Source organism: Lissotriton helveticus, chromosome 3_2, assembly GCF_964261635.1.
Source record: "Lissotriton helveticus chromosome 3_2, aLisHel1.1, whole genome shotgun sequence".
In the NCBI taxonomy this organism is placed as follows: domain Eukaryota; kingdom Metazoa; phylum Chordata; class Amphibia; order Caudata; family Salamandridae; genus Lissotriton; species Lissotriton helveticus.
The window spans coordinates 240,257,774-240,275,649 of NC_136062.1; positions in this window are offsets into that span (position 1 = coordinate 240,257,774).

Genomic DNA, 17,876 nt, shown 5'->3' on the forward strand with positions numbered 1-17,876 from the left:
ACCAGTATCGTTGTTTTAATAATGAAACTGTGGCAGAAACACCTGCGTGTGCAGAGGCAAGACCTTCCTGTGCTGCTAGGATTAGTCCTAACCGGATGTATGACGTTACAACGCACACTTTTACAACGCATACCTTTACAACGCATTTTTTACACCGCAACATCCATTACAACACACCATTACAACGCATACCATTACAACAAATTCTTATAAAATACCTTTACAACGCATTCCACTACAACGCATACTACATTTACAATGCATACCATTACAACGCATTACATTACATTGCATATAAGGTAAGTGTTGGATAGTGTAGGGGTTAAAATTACTATTTTAACTCCAGGGGGTGCAACAGTAGGGAAAGTTTTGGATAGTGTAGGGGTTAAAATTACTATTCTAACTCCAGGGGGGTGCAACAGTAGGGTAAGTGTTGGATGGTAAGTTTTGCGTTGTAATAGTATGCGTTGTAATGACTGCGTTGTAATGGTATGCGTTGTAGTGGTGTGCGTTGTAGTGTATTGCGTTGTAATGACTGCGTTGTAAATGTATGCGTTGTAATGGAAGTTTTGTTGTAATGGTAGTGCGTTGTAAAAATTGCGTTGTAAACGTTGTATACCGTCCTAACCTGTTTTCCATGTTTGGGATTACTCTATCCCCCACTCCAGGGATTCGAGCAAAAGGAACATTATTTGCATCAGTTACATACGAGTACTTGAGTGGAAAGCCTTTTGGTAATGTTTTACCACTGTCCTTTATTGAAACAGTGACAGCTTGCATTATTTCTCTGTCTATTTTAGTTTTTGAACGAGTGATTGCAGCTACGGAAGCCGTTTGCACAGCTGCCTTCGTGGCTTCATCAGCCAATGAATTCCCTTCAACGTGAACGCCATCACGCTGATGACTCAGTGTATGGACTACGTGAGTCTTTTGTAGTTCTTTCTGTAAACAAACTACCTGTTCCCAGAGCATTTTATGCTTGATTATGCCACCTTTTACGTCTTTAAAACCATTTTGAACCAAGTTCTGCAGATATTCATTGTAAGACTGGACGCAGTGATACGAATCGCACACTATGAGTGTGGGGAATTCGCGATCGGTATTTTCAAGCGCCATTTTGAAAGCTTGGAGTTCAGCTCGCTGAGCTGTACAGTCTTTTTGACCATAGGTCTGAATTTCCCATCGCGCCAGCGACCTTTAACAATCGTGCACGCTGCACTATAAGCTTGTTTACCCCCAATTGCGGCTGTGCTGATCCGTCTGTATATATTATACAGCCGTAATGTTCTAGAGGTAGAATTTCAGTAGGCAGAGGACATTTTTGTTCGTATTGGAGAAATTCTTGTGTTTTTAAGTAAGGGTCAAAAACGTATTCAACGTCTGTTGCAGCAAGAGAATTGACCCATTGTATCCATCTTGGGTGTAGAGCTTTTGCATTTGGAATGCTTGCCTTTGTCACTGCCTCTAAGGCAGGTACAGGTGTAACAATTTTTATGCGTTTACCCTGTGCGAGGGCTCTCTTCTTTGCTACAGCAGACTGAACTGCTGTCAGAATTTTTTCTGTTGAAGTGAAATTCATTTCAGCTTGTGTGTACAAGTGTGATTTTTAAGCTATTGGTACCTTTTCCCCTTCATTAAAGGTTAGGTATGTGAATCCGCATCTCCCTGGGATGATTCAGATTACAAGGTTGCATACATTGTCGCATGTTTGTAAGTGTGTTGTTGCTAATATGTCAGTTTGTACCGAACGCAAAATCTCTGTGTGTTTTTGAGTCCAACTAGTAGGTTTGAAATCAGGTTTGATTAGTTCATAGAGAGGTTTAACCCTTTCTGTGTAATTCAGATTGTAAGTTCTTCCGAAGTTTAGGAATCCTAGAATTGACTGTAAGTTTTTCAATGTTTTTAGAGGTTGGAGCAGCACACGTTTTTCTAAAAAGTTTGCTGCCAGGCTTTTGCCTTCACTTGAAAGTTCTTATCCTAAGAATAGGATGTTGAGGTGGGCAATTCTTGATTTTTTAATGTTGAATTTACACCCTTCAGAGGCGAATCCAAGTATTATGGTGTTCACCCGGGTCAAGTGCCTGTCCAAATCATCATCTGTAAGATAGATGTCATCGACATAAGATAATGCCTCATCATCGTATGTTTGTAGTAACTCTGTTACTCTGGCTGAAAATAACCCTGGACTATTCTTGAATCCTTGGGGGAGACGGCAAAATTGACCCTGTGTCCCCATTATTGAGAAAGCGGTCAAATACCTGCTTTCAGGTGCGATATTTTGACAGAAGAAACCGTTTGAAATATCTAATGTAGTTTTATATTTTTTGCAAACGATGTTATTCATCAGTGCTGCATTGTGTGCATTTCGTACTGCAAAGGTTTTGCAACAAGAGTTTAAATGTCTGTAGGCCAAAACTAGACAATATGTATTGTCTGGTTTGGAGACAGGAAACAAAGGATTGTTCATTGACGAGGTGCATGTTTCAATCACCCCTTGGTATTCAAGTTGAACTAAGATCTCCCTGACTTGTTTTTTAGCTTCCTGCTTTACTGGATTCTGCCTCTAAGCAGTAGGTTGATTTTTTAACTGAATATTTTGGTGAGGAGAGTCCCCATCCCACATGATTTTTATATAATGCTGGAGCCAGGGCCACAGCCAATTTTCTGGCATAGGTGTATTTTTTATGAACAGGAATATGATTTGAGAAGGCTGGCATAATTATTTCTTCACCATGTGGGCACTCCCTGACAAATTCAGGTGGCCAGCCTTTTTCAACCAGGAGGATGTCATAACCTTTAGATGGTTTTTTCCCAAAAGAGTGCTTTTATTTTACTAGTTATTTCCCCTTCTATCCGGAGTGTTACTTCATAATACTTATGGGGTACACTAACTCTGGTGTCAGCAGTTTCAACCTAAATGCATTCATTCAGATCCACTGTCTCCAGATGATCTTTCAGGATCCTGCGAGCTATGGTGACCGCTGCTGCGCTGTCCAGCATTATCTGGGCCCATTCCCCGTTCTTGAGTTGTGTCCTCGGCATGTCTGATTTTTATACTTGCTACCTTCTTTTTGGTTAATTGAATTTTCTTATTTTTCGGAACGTGTTGATCGTCTTTGGACTTCACATGTTTTCCTTTGTGTTCTGATCGTCCTCTTCTTTCGGATTTCTGCGAGGAAGTCTGAAAGGTATGAGAGGAACGTGTATCAGTATCCTGATATCTATCAAGTTTTCTTAAATTATCCCTATTTCTAAGGTTATACCTCTTTTCAGAGTGCTCCTTTTGAGGAGATCTACCTCTTGATTGAAAGCGCTTCTCTTTAGGAAGTGTCTGTCTACTATTTTCCCATTTCTTTTTAGGAGTAGTTACATTATTTTTGATAAAAACCTTTTCAGGATTTTCCGTTAGTTCAGGCTTTGCAGGTTTCCCTACCAAATTATCTCTTGCTAGTTCTTCATAGGATTTTTCAATAATTCTGGCACGTTCATATGGTTGCTCAGTGATATCGAGTTCCTTTAATTTATAGCGGATTGCCACGGATGCTGCTTCACCTTTAATGTTAGCTAATAAGAATGCTGAGACCTGTTTGCAATCTTTCAGTAATTTCTTACCAAGATTCAAAGCTGGTTCTGGACCGTATTCATTTTGAATCTGTCTCAGAACGTCTGGTATCACCGCCATAGATGGAACACCATGTGTTTTTGTGTAGATTGAAGCAAAGACTGTACCCCAAGTGTCACAGTCCTCCACATTTGGTGCAATCCCCATTGGTACACAGATTGTTAGAATCCAGTGTTTCTCATGAGGTGTACTATCGGGAAATACTGCCTCTATTTGAGTAATTTTTTGGGCTAACCAGAATGGAATTTGTTCCCTTTTTGCGGGCAATTTACCAATGACTGATTGTATAGTCTGTGGTGTGATTTTGTTTGTGTTCCCCTGATGAGGGTTGTGCTGTGGAATTCTTATAGCAGGTTGGACCGTTACGGTCCGCATGACATATTGAACCAATTGTCTATGTATTTGAATTAATTGTTTTAGCTGAGCTAACAGTTCTACATCTGACTTTCTTTCAATGTTAGGATGTGGTGTATAGCTGGCTAGTACCGGCCATGTAGCTCCTGGTCTACCTAGTGGACCAAGCCTGGTAAAGTGATTTTGATGTTGTAGGGCGCCTTTAAACTAGAGCTGATGCTCTTGGTAAGTTAGTGGAATGTCAACGTCCTCGAAAAGGAACATATTCCGCTGGATGTTCCTCCATCTTGTAGAAGTGGAACACATGAGTTGCTGGATTTGCTTGTGGAAAGACAATCCATGAATAGAATACCTCTGTCTGCCAATATTCATGTGCCTCTATGATGAATATAACCGTACCACCTCTTGGTGATAGGCCTTTTTCTATAAGCTTTATATCTACGGCTTTTCTTACATTTTCCGGGATGATTATAGCATCCCCTTCGTCTTCATTAAACCCTGTGGTGTCTAAACCTGGTTGATGAGTTCCAGATCCACCGGTTACGGTGTTGTCGTTATTCGACATTGTTTAATGAAAGCTTGCAGAGCAAGTTTCAAGGAAATAAAGATAAGGTGCACAATATTTTGGAACACTGTATCCTTCAACGTTGTACAAAACCAAAAACTAATACATAGGATTTTTTTTCCTATTCAGTTTAAGGGGGATTTTTTATCCTTTTAACCCACTCCAGACGTCTATTGGAGTTTTTACGAGAAAAAGGGGTCTCTGTGAAAAGCACAACAAGTTACTCTAGTATCTAGCGTTAAATTAGTGCCTTGCCCCACGTGTGCGCCATGTAGTGTCGTTCCTATATTCCCAATAGGCTCTGCGCATTGGAATAATATATCCTATAGTTTAGACGTAGGACTGAGGTCGACTAGGTCTCTATCGAATATATTAGACTTAATTGTGAGTGCCAGCTAGCTCAGAGGGCACTAGAAACTTTCTCGAATTCACAAGAAGGTATTAGTTTCTGACAACCGCATAAACATGACAACCTTGTTTCCCCAAGATAAAACTGATCTTCAGAGTCGTGGAAACAATAGATAGATATTTCACTCAGTCAATCGCGCATGCTTCGTTTCACCAGAGTTGCAGAGAAATAGATAGACGGGCGTTTTCAATAAAAGGATTTATTGAACAATCTTCTTTCTCAAGCATAAGAAATGAACTGCTACAATCATATAACTGGTTGTAAAATATAACGCATACAGTATAAAGAGTAGAATAATAATACTGTAAGAACATTGTATGGTTCCTAAACCATAAATAAATACATACATAAATATCAGAGGCTAAAAGTACTCAACTGGTGCTTCTAAAATACGCCTACCCCGATGTACCTAACCTAAGCTTAGTATGAGGGAAGAAGTAAGTGAGGTGTAGCATAAATGTAGTATTCTTTTGCCAAGAATATGTCCAAGATTTTACTTAGGGTCTAATCAGCTCCGTACCATAGTTTAGAATGGAGAAGGTCAGTCTCGAGACTCGATTTCCCAACAACCTGCAAGGGTAGCTTGGAAACACTGGAGCTGGATTTCTCGGCTGGAAAAAAGACAGCGTCTCTCTCAGTGCGTCTGCTGGAGGGTCGGCTTCCTTCGGCACTTGCTATAGCAGGATGCATCGGGGAAGTAGATAGTCGAACTGCTCCAAACCACTGTGTGTTTGGTAAGGCAAATGTGCGCATATTTATACCTTGAAGTTGCTGAGTTTGACGTAAAGGTGGACATAATAACGTCATCAAAGAGTCTTAGTTCTTTGAAAACTCCATGACTTCTTGGACAAGTCAGTTCTTGAGCAAGGGAAAGTCCCTAGCTGCTGAAGAACTCAATGTAGATGTTCGGAACTAGTGGAAGTAGCCCTGCCGTATTTGGACTGCATGAGCTATGCCTAAATATGGTTATGATTTCTATGCCTATATAAGGATATGGTGATTTATACCTATATAAGGGCATGATTCGGGAAAATTACAATAGGGTCTTAAAATGATACATAACACTCTGACCGTGACCCCAACATTTGAAAATCGCAGTATGGGACTCCAAATCTCGCTTGCCAATTCACATTTCTGGCGCCTCACAGGAAAATAATTCCACTACATGCTGATTGGCGGAATTTGGCCTTAACTTAGTGTTGCTAAATTCCACCAATTCCAACGGTGGAATGAAAAATTCCATCCACCCCTAATTTATTCACTAGCCCTTCTCGCCATCATCACGTCAACCGGGTTCCCAATCAGCTGCACTTTCTACCTATTTAGAAAATTCTATTCACGGCTATGGTAATACTACAACGGGTAATCTCCTGCACCACCCTTCATTTTAAATTAAATGTGTACCGGCCAGGTAGACCTCTTTGATCTTGCGATTCCTTTGTGCTCGACATTCCCAAAGCTCATACAAAATCTTTGGAGCTAGAGGTTTCTCAGTGGCTACAGACAGAGAATGGCATAAACTTCCGAGCTACTGCCTCTTTTGCTCAAGCCTGTTCCCTTTCAGCAAGCTGATAAAAAACTATGGGGCATTTCATCAAGCCCCGGAGATAAAATTATCGCCGCTTTAGCGTCCGTTTTCGGACGAAAAGCGGCGATAATTTTATTGCCTAATCAGCAAGGTCACAATATATCACGTGAATCCTTGCCTTATCGCCCTTTCCCCCGACGCCCGTCGTTGCATCTCTAATGAGATGCAAAGTGGGCGTTCCTGCCCGGACATAACTGGAGAAATGTCGCTAAGCGAAATTTCTCCAATTATCAATGGGCACGCTAACCTGCAGAACGACAAGCAAAGTAGCGATAACCTCTGTTATCGCTACTTTCCTTACGCCTGCTTCAAAACTGACTTAGCCATGATATCCTATGTAAGGTGGATATCATGGCTAAGTATGCCTTGCCCTATCAGCAAGCTTTCACCAAACCTTGTGCGATTATCGCTGTATTTCCAGCGATAATCGCACAATTAGCAGCTTGCGCTCTGAATTTTATCGCTTTGGAGATAGGCGTTGCTGATAGCACGCTATCTCTGCGATAAAATTCAGAGTTGGCCGGCGATAATTATCCTCACGCTAAGAGTGCTGAGCGATAATTATCGCATGGCCTTGATGATATGCCCCAACTTTTTTAATTTGTCAATTTAAAGCCTTTTATATTGTTGTATTTCACTCTTTTTCTCAGCGTCATGACGCTTTGTAGTATATACACTTAATATATAATGTATACAAATATATTGGTTTTGTAAACCACCTACTGTTTCCTCCTTTCTTGCTTGGTGTTAATTGTCTTTTTAATTGCAAATATTCAACCATTCAGACAGGAAAAGAAGGATGTCACTAATGGGAAGATGATGCTGTTCTCTTGAAATATTCTTCGCCTAAAATTAGAGCCCCCAAAAACCATATTTTCTTCTTTGCATAATTTAAGTATCATTTTACTTTTTCAACAGTTTAGTGCCACTTGTACTCCAAGTCTACGACCTACATGGGAAGACAAACAACTCTCTATCCTGATTTGTATACTTTATTTATATGTATGTATTTATTTATCCATGCATGCAATATTTTTATAGTGTGAATCTAGCCCAGAGGCAGCAGTACCCTGTACAGTGTTAAAAGCAAATATGCAGTCAACATGTAGAGAGGTAGCTGGCAGCATCTCAATGTAGGGTTCTTTAGCTCCTTCCTAAACTGGAGCATGCTTTGGGTGGTTGTAATGGCTACAGGGATGTTGTTTTAGATCCAGAATGCATAGATTGAGAATGTCTTTTGCCTTTCTTTCTTCACTTTTTTGTCTCCAGTCTGATGGTTCCTGGTTGGGGTGTGCTGAGAGCCACTGGAGAGGATAAACTTGACACCCAGATAAGCAGGGGTGCCTGTAATAAATGGCTTTGTAATGATGCAGCTCGATTTGAAGATAGTCCGGGTTGGCAGGGAGAGCCAGTGGAGTTCCATTAGTATGGCGTTGATGCTGTCATATTACTTTGGTTAAACAACAAGTGGTTCTGTCGGGTAGAAAGTACGTTAGTTAAAGTTGCTCATAGTGCATTTATAATACTTGGTGCAACCTCTGGAATACACCTGTGGGATAAAGTACTTATCACTTTTTAAATAAGGACAGAAATAAAATGCTTGGTACTGTTACTTTTTTCAGAATTGATTCATTTGTAGATAATCACAGTAAACTAAAACTGGCAACACAAGATATTTACATGGATTCAGGGTGATTTGAGTGACAATAGTGTTCAGTGCTTAAAAGGTATACAGTATATACAGTGTGGTTATGGTTTCTATGGACAGGTGAGTGGTAGGCCAGATAATGCTTTTGCTCCAGAGACTCCTATCTTTCGTTGTGTGGAATCCTGGTAGTTCTGGACCTGAAATATGCGTCGACGTTTCAACCCTGGTAGTGCCCCGGTTGGTGGTCACAGCGGGTCTTCATCAGGACAAGGTGTCGGGGGGGCAGAGGTATTTTGTTGACAGTCTAAAATGTAAGCGGAGGCGAGTGTGAGAGAAGAGGTTGCTGGTGTGCTCATAAAGATGCACTGTCTTTGAAGGGCCTCACTACTCACCCATAGGAGGCCGGAAGAGTCAAAGCCACGGGCAAAGGGGACTTGAGGAATTTTCAGGTAGGGTCCAAACGAGTATTGTTCTTGAAGAGGGGGATAAAAACCAGTGTTTGCAGGATTCAAGTACTGGCGGGGGCGCAGTGTGGGTGGTCATGCTCAAGACACCACACAAATTTATGGGAGCAAGTGCATATTAACGTGAAAAATGTATATGTAAATGTGTTGTATTTGTAAAGCGCACAGCTGCCCACGCAACGGGGTGTCGCGGCTCTGCACTCATACCGCTGTGGAACCCTTCCTGGCTTTTCCATGTGAAATGTCCACTCCTGGGCACCCCCAGGTGAAGCCAGGCATCCAAGCGCTGCTGGGGCCGTTGTGGAGATTAAGCAAGCTATTGCACAGAGTGGGACCCCTGATTAGACTAGGCACCAAGGTGAGAATTATCAGGTCCGGGGAGATTTAGTCCAAGAGCCGCCGAGGCGGGAATTGAACCCTGGTCCCGGGCCAGACTTTGCATCAGGGTCTGCCACCCTAACCATTGAGACACGCTTCTCCAAAGACACCCTGGGCCACACCTCAACGACATGATCAGCTGCCTAACTGGCACATGCTGATTCTCAAAACTTGACCTGTGCAAAGGATATTATCAGCTAGAGCTTGACCCTCAGTCGAGATATATCACAACATTTTCCAGGCACGTGGGTCTCTTTCGCTACAAATGACTGAGTTTTGGCATCTCATCGGCAGCAGAAATATTTCAAGAGACAAAACGACAAGTGATTAGGCTGGTAAAGAACAGCCTCAACTACAGTGACGACATTCTGGTATTTGGTCGATCAGATGACGAGCATGACAAAGCATTGCGAGACGTATGCTCCCAGCTGGAGCAAGTAGGTCTAACGCTGAATGAAGACAAGTGTGAAATAGGGAGAGACAAACTGGTGTTCTTCAGACACAACTTTTCAAAAAAAGGGATGCGACCAGATCGCAGCAAAGTGGAAACGCTAGAGAAAGCAAAACCTCTGAGTGACGTTGCAGAAGTGAGGTCGTTCTTTGGGCTTACCAGTTACTGCGTGAGAAACATCAAAGACTTTGCCACGGTAAGCACCCCGCTGAGAGAACTGACGAAACAGGGCCAGACATTCATGTAGAAGACTGCAACAAAGCGTTCGAGGCCATCAGACATGCAGTGATGGTGGCAGACCACCTTGCGTACTTTGATTCTCTGCTATGCACAGAACTGACGGTGGATGCCAGCCCGGTGGGGTTAGGAGCGATCTTGGCACAGCATAGGCCAGGCAAAGAGTCGCCAAGACATGTAGTGGCATATCCAAGCCGAAGTCCGAAGTTGAGAGGGTATACTCGCAGCCGGAAAAGGAAAGCCTCGCAGTAGTACGGGCATGTGAGCACTATCACGTGTTCATATATGGGAAACCATTCACCTTCATAACGGATCATCAGGCCCTAGTAACGATCTATGGAAATCCCAACGCAAAAATACCGCCTAGAATAGAGAGATGGGGCATACGGCTGATGGACTACAACTTCAAAATTGTGCACAAGCCAGGGAAAGAGCACAACCCGGCAGACTACATGTCGCGGCACCCTTTGCCACCAACACCTGAGGCAACATCAATAGCGAAGGAGTACCTGAACTATGTACTAAAACAAAATACTCCGGCATCAATAACGATGGTGGAGTTGGAGCTAGAAACAGAGAGGGATGCCACAATGCAGGCGGTCAAAACAGTAACAAGACAATAGAGATGGAGGCATGTCAACAACAACAGCATCATGGAAAACGCAGTGATCAAAGAGGAAATGCTGGCATTCAAAAAGATTCATGAAGAGCTATCAGAGACCAAAAATTTAATAATAATGAGAGGAACAAGAATAGTGGAGACAGACTGTGAGCTTGGCGCCCAAATCACATAGAGGCATGGTAGCAACGAAGAAACTGCTTCGGGAAAAAGTGTGGTTCCCAGGGTTAGACATTATGGTAGAGGCCACTGTCACAAACTGCCACATCTGCCAAGTGACGGGGCAGCCAGCGAAACCGGAACCACTACAAATGTCAGAGCTCCCGCGGGCAGTGAGGACAGAACTGGCAGCAGACTTCTACAAGCCCCTGGAAACGGGAAACTACCTGCTTGTGATAATTGATGAATTCTCCAGATTTCCCATTGTGCGACAAGTATCGTCGACATCAGCAAGTGCAACGCTGCCAACTATGGATGATGTCTTTGCGGCGTGGGGCCCCCCGCAAACACTAAAGACAGACAATGGTTCACCATTCTCAGGGGAAGAATTCAGAAAATCTATGGACTATCTAGGGATCCACCACAGGAACGCCCCTGTGGCCACAAGCAAATGGCATGGGGAACATTAAGAAGGCTATCCAAAGAGCAAAACTGGTGCAGATCTCAATAGGGCAGGCTCTGTGCCAAGTACTAAGGGACTATCGCTACACCCCTCACAGCCCTACAGGACGGTGTCCCACTGAGCTAGTGCTGGGCAGATCAAGCAGGACCAGGCAACCGCAGCTGGAAGCAGCAGCCAAGCCAGAGCAAAGCAGCATTGCCACCAAAGATCAAGAGGCAAAGGAGAAAATTAAGACATATGCAGATGCAAGGAGACACGCTATTCCGGCGCAACTAAAGCAAGGGGATACAGTGGTGGTGCAGCAGCGGCAGCTGAGGAAATTGGACAGCACGTTCTCAAAGGAGCCTTTAACGGTGACCGAGGTGAAAGGGCCCATGATGACAGCATCAGCAGGACGTTACCACATCACGCGAAACAGCTCACACTACAAGGAACTCAAGATCGTGGATGAAGACAGAGGAGCAATCGCAACAGGAGACACAGGCATGAGACAGGATGAGGACGCACAGATGGACAACAGAGACACACGGCAGAGAAGAGAGTGCAAAAGACCAAAGAGACTGATTGAAGAAATTTGATGAGGGGCAATGCTCTCGCTCTCTCTCTCTCAAAACAATCTCTCTGTCTTTTTGCAACAATGGGGGAGATGTCGTGACCTGGGCACAGGGCACTAGGACCCTGGACCCCGACAGGTGGGAGGGAGCAATGAACCGGACACCATTTCCGGTCAAGGGGTCGGGACGGCAGTTAGCCAGGAACTGGGCAGGAGGCAGGACTCAAGATCGAGAGCTGTACCGAAACCAATAAAGATACCTGATTATACTGATGAATCCTGTCGTGCTTTAAAAACAAAGACACAACAACATGACACACACAACCTAAGTGAATCTAGACAGATATAGAAGGCAGATTCTAAACCAGAACTTACGGTAGGGAAAGAGGGATGTGTGTTCCGAGTTAAAGGATAGTTATGAATCATCGGGGTCCCTCTTTGTTTTAAAGCCTGTTAAAAAATACAATTCCTTGAATGAGACAACACAGATGGAGACAATGTTATTGTAACAGAGAACCAGAGAGGAAATAAAATTTGTCAGCCCTGCGTGTAAAATGGAAGCCGTCTCCTTTCCACCTCTGCGCCCTTCACAGATCAGCCATGAAAAGCATATGTGGAGAAGTGTGGCTCAATGGTTAGAGCGGCATACCCTGATGCCGAAGTCCGGCCTGGGACCAGGGTTCAATTCCTGCCTTGGCGGGTCTTGGGCTCAATTTCCTCGGACCTGATAATTCTCGCCTCGGTGCCTATTCTAATCATGGGTCCCACTCTGCAACTCTGGGAAATAGCTTGCTTAATCTCCACAAGGACCCCATCAACGCTAGGATGACTGGCTTCACCTTGGGGGTGCCCAGGAGTGGGCACTTCACAGGGAAAGGCCAGGAAGGGTTCCTCAGTGGTATTTGTACAAGTGCCGAGATGCCTCTGGGTAGTCGTGCGCTATACAAGTACCTCTATATTTACATATGTCTGTGCTCGCAGCGAGACCACTGCAGACGCCATGGGGAGCGTGTGTGATTAACTAGAAGTGAGCGGCTTCCCTCGTAAAAAAAAATTAAGAGCAAAGAAGCCGCATGCCAGATGGGGGTAAGGGAAAGTATTCACGAGCGCTTAATCAAATAAGCCGCGACAGCTGTGCAAGACGCGCGTGCTCTTGTGCGCATTCTAGCAAGCTGATCGACGGCAAAGTAGCATTTTTCACAGCACCTACTAAATGTCTTGGCCGAGACCAGCGCATGCGCTGGATCAGGCCGAGGAAAAAGGAGGAGGCTTTGTCAAATAAAATGTGTCAAGGCTCACTATTTTAAGAAGCAGGGAAGCCAGGATTGATCCTCGGATTTATAGTTTCACATTGTACAGGTTACATGGGTATTTCTTTCTTTTTGCCCAGTTTACATCAAGGTTACTGCTTTGCCTATAATCTTGGCGCATGAGGGTAGAGCATAGGTGGCAGACAGAAGCCACATGAAAGCTCAGCTCCCTTTTGCCTCAAGGGTTGTTTGCAGTTTTGTACCCAGAGTGTAGTCACTTGAATACTTTTTTCTGAGATTGTTTGTGGTGACAACACGGGGTAACACTTAGATGGCTAGTAATTAGTGAACATATTGTGTTTCGGTGTCATTAGGAGAGAGTTTGTGGTTTTCCAGAATTGATCCCTCAACAGAGGGAGGTTGCGGGTGACAGTCAGGGGGTGACATTTAGATGGCTTACAATTAAGGATCCCTGTTTTCCGTTTTTACTGATTTGTGCAGATAAATGCAGACAGTAAAAACATTTGTTTCCTTGTCTGTGTTTATCTTTAAATGTGGATAAAAACAGAAATTGGGTTGCTTTTGGGTGATTCTAAATACTCTCTGCCATGACTGCCTGGCCAATAGCTCTGTGAATTGATAGGTAAGGGGTTAATAAAGAAAGGATTTTGATAAAGTGGTTTATACAGCAGTATACATGCACAAGGTTGATACCAAAATTTGCATATTTTCACATAGGCGTATTGATTTATCTTCTTTGGATGTTGATGTCTCTGAAACCTGGAAGGCATTCAAGCATGAATTCCTATTTATCGGTAAATAAATGTGGACATATACCAGTTTCAGACTCATTTTTTCACAAAACCCAAAATAATTATGGATAAATACAGATAAAATTACCCAAAAATAAATATGGATAAATACAGAATGAAATGTCAAAAAAATAAATACCTTAATACCAGGAGCCTTAATTATAATTGGTGAATAGATTGTGTCCCTGTGTCCCTTCCACAGGTAATTTTGTAGGATAAATGTTTCCATGTGGTATTATGTGTACAATAAGTTTGAATGGGTAAGTGGGTTATGTTGATGTGTTGCAATATGTTTATTCATGTTTTTTGTTTAACATATGGGTTTTTTAATAAAAAGAAACACCATATATAAGAAAAGGAATAGAATATTGTCTGCTTGGAAGAGTGGAGGTAAATATGTTTGGGAGCAATCAGGGACCGACCTGCCAAGAAGACAACAGAACAGCAGCCTGACTCCTATAGAAATATGCTCTTGTCTGGCCGTAGGCATAGAGTGTCATAGAGTGAAGTGACGTAGAGTGGAGTTCTGGAGTACAGTGGAGTAGAGTTTAGAGGGGTGTCATAGGACATAGTCCAGTAAACTGGGGTGGAGTGGCATTAAGGGAGTTACGTGGACTGTTATAGAGTGTAGTAGAGTATTGTACAGTGGCACAGAGTGGAGTAGTGTCATATACTGGCATAGACTGAGATAGATTGTTATACAGCGGATGGCTTTATGGTGGAGTATAGTCGAGGGTGTACGGTAACGTAGAGTAGACTACAGTGTTGTAGAGTGGAGTAGGGTGGAGAGGAGTAGATTGAAATGGGATAGAGTGGAGTGGCGCAGACAGGAGCGGCATAGAATGGAGTGATGTGGAGTGGAACTGGGTAGAATGGAGTGGCATAGAGTGGAACAGCATAAAGTGAAGTAGTGTAGAGTAGAGTGGCATACACTGCCTTGGTGTGCTGTGTAGTGGGGCATAGTAGAGTGGCATACAATGGAATAGCGTAGAGTGCAGCTGCATAAAATGGAGTGGCATACAGTGTAGTAGCATATAGTGGAGTGGATGACAGTGGATTAGCACACAGTGGAAGGGACATAGAGTGGAGTGCCTTAAAATGTATTACTGTACAGTGGAGTCAGGTAGAATGGAGCAGCCAAGGTCCATGCAGGTAATAGCAGTGGGGCAGTAGGGCTGGGCTGGCGGGATTTCGTAAGACAACAATGAGGGAAAACTTTGACTTTTCACAGCCTGGTTGGCAGAAAAAGTAGATTTTATTAAAGACACAGAGGCTACGACTATACAAATCTCCTTTATTGCAAGCTCACAGCGGTAACAATTGAAGAATATAGAACTTTGATAACATTCCAGTAGGCTATAAGATCCCCCACACGTAGTATCCTTCTTTCTTTGTATTGCGAACAAGATAACTTCTCGCATTATTAACTTTCAAGCAATCACTTTATTTCCACCAATGAAGGAAACATTTTCTTACTCTGAAAGAGAGAAAAATAAATCAATACATTTACTTGCTCATCTCTACTGGGGAGGGTCATATTGTGGAGGGATAATCTTAGCCTTTGTGTGGAGGTATACTCTTAGCCTTTGTGTCTTTAATAAAATCCAAATGTTCTGCCACCAGGCTGTGTAAAATCAAAATGTTATGGTATGACATGGTGGCTGACATTATGCAAGTTTAAAGTGCATTTAATACATTGTCAATTGCACTTGTGACAGGTCTCAAGAAGCAATTTTTTAACATTTATTTATTTAGTGTTTTATATAGCGCAAACAAGACCCAGAAATGGGTATGGGAGCGCTTCACACACACACACACGCAAGAAAGAGCCTAGGTTATTAATTTATAATACGTTTGTACTTATTTTGGGTATTCACAATGGTGACAATAGATGCAGCAGTCCTCAAGAAGAAATCTTAGTGTGAGTAAGGACAAGCGGGATGCGCCTAGTAATAGAGTGAAAAGCTCCATCTAGAGTCTGGTAATGGATGACCTTGCAGAGAGAGTTACTCAGCAGGCTTGAGTAGGTAGAGTGATTGCCGGAATGGGGCTTCTAGAGCATGGAGTGAACAAGGGAATAAGGGAGGAATTTGCTCATTAGCAAGGACTTACTGCTAGATTCATCAAAGACCCGTTTTGCGAGTCTTTAATAGCGATTCATAAGGAATCGCTATTAAGGACTTGCAAAACGGGATTCATGTAGGAATTGCAAAAAATATTGTGATTCCTACATGTTCCTTATTTGAGATTAGCAAATTGCTAATCGCAAATAAGGAATAACTCCCCGTGCATTTCTATGGGCCTACAGGCCCATAGGAATGAATGGGGAGTTATTCCTTATTTGCGATTAGCAATTTGCTAATCTCAAATAAGGATTCGATTTCAAGGGTGCAGGGGTGTCCAAAGGACACCCTGTAGCACCCCTGAAATGTGAATTTACACTGATGTTGTGCACACACATGTCCAAAGGACATGTGTGTGTGTAACATGCAACTTAGAAAAATGCATTTAAATGCATTTTTCTAAGTTTTCGCTATTTACCAAGAGGTTTGACTTCGTGGTAAATAGCGGTCCTAAATTGCAAATTCGAAATTTTTAAATGTTTCATGAATAGCATTTATGGAATCTCTAATAGAGATTCCTTAAATGCTAATCCTCGCAAATTTGCGATTTCTTTATTAGCGATTTTTGCATTTGGGATGATGAATCCCAAATGCAAAAATTGCACCCGCAAAGGGCCAGATTCTCAGAATCTGGCACTTTTGCGAGCGCATTTCGCTTGATGAATCTGGCTGTTAGCTTCTAGATGAGATTTTTCTGACGCTTGGTGGGAACGAGTTCCATATTCTTGGTGCAGCTCCAGAGAAGGCTCTGTCATATGTTTTTTTCTTACGGAAGAGTGGATGTTTTAGAAGAAGAGTACCGGTGCTCCGTAAGAGTCTGCTTCCTCCAGAAATTAACATTTCCAATGCTTGGTACAGTGGAGTTTTGGGAAAGATTGCTTTATGAGTGATGCAGGTTATCTTTAGTTGGATTCTTGCTTGCACAGCCAGTTGATAGCTTTCAGATGTGGGGTGATGTGGTCAAATTTCTTTTTGCGGCTGCATTAAGACAGGCTATAAGCCGGGCTGTTGAGACTTTTGGAAGTCCTGATAAAGTAATACATCCATATTCAAGTCTTGAGATGACTAATGACTGAACTGCAGTTTTGAGATCTACTGGTTCAAAGTAAGGTTTCATATTTCTAAGATAGCTGAGGTGAAAACGGGCATTTTTAGCCATCAAGTTGATGTGTGATTGCATATTAAGGTTCTTGTCTAGAGTGATTTCTAGTGACTTGGTAGAGTCCACCAGGATCAAAGTGCAGTTTAGTGCAGTGATCAGCGTGGGCCAATCCTTCCTCACTATGGACTTCTATGGCGGGAGATTAGAATGAATTCGTTTTTTTAGAGTTTAACTTAAGGTGTTTGTTTGTTAGCCATTGGACGGTCTTTTTTAATGCTTGGTTCATCGTCTTAATCTCTTCTAGGGAATTGATCTTGTCATCGGCATACATGTGGAAGGGGATGTTAGCCTGTTGTAATATTTTGATTAAGGGTTCGATATAGAGATTAAATAGTGATGGGATAGTGTTGAGCCTTGTGGTACTCCGAATAAGTTAGGGGAGGGTGAGGATAGATTTTGACTCACAAGAAATGTTTGCGTTCTGTTATCTAACAGGGATTTAAACCATTTTAGGACCGTTCCTGATATACCCATCCTGTTCTCAAGTCTCTTGAATATATTGTCATGGTTAACAGTGTCGAAAGCCGACAAGATGTCACGCAGCACAAGCATTACGCTCTAATGCGAGAAGAGCGTCATCTACTATATGTAAAATTACTGTTTCGGTGATGTGCCCAGGTCTGAAACCTGATTGGCAGATGTTAAGTAGCTTAAATTCCATAATGTGTTGGTTAAGCTGTTGATGAACACATTTTTCTATTACTTTGGCTAGAATTGGGATGTTGGTTATCGGTCGGATATTGTTTGGGTCCGAAGGGTTCTCTGTTGTTTTTTTTAGGATGGGGATAACTTGGACAGTTTTTAGGCAATATGGAATGGATCCTTGCAAAAACGACGCATTGATTATCTAGGTCTAAATTGGGATGACAAGATGGTTGATAGATGACAAGCAATACGATGGGAGGGGGTCATTGTAGTGGTTGTTCGGTTTTATAGTCGAAAAAGGTTTTGGTGATGTCTCTGTGGTCATAAAATTTAAAGCAGGACCACTGGGCTTTATTGTTAGACCCTGATAGAGT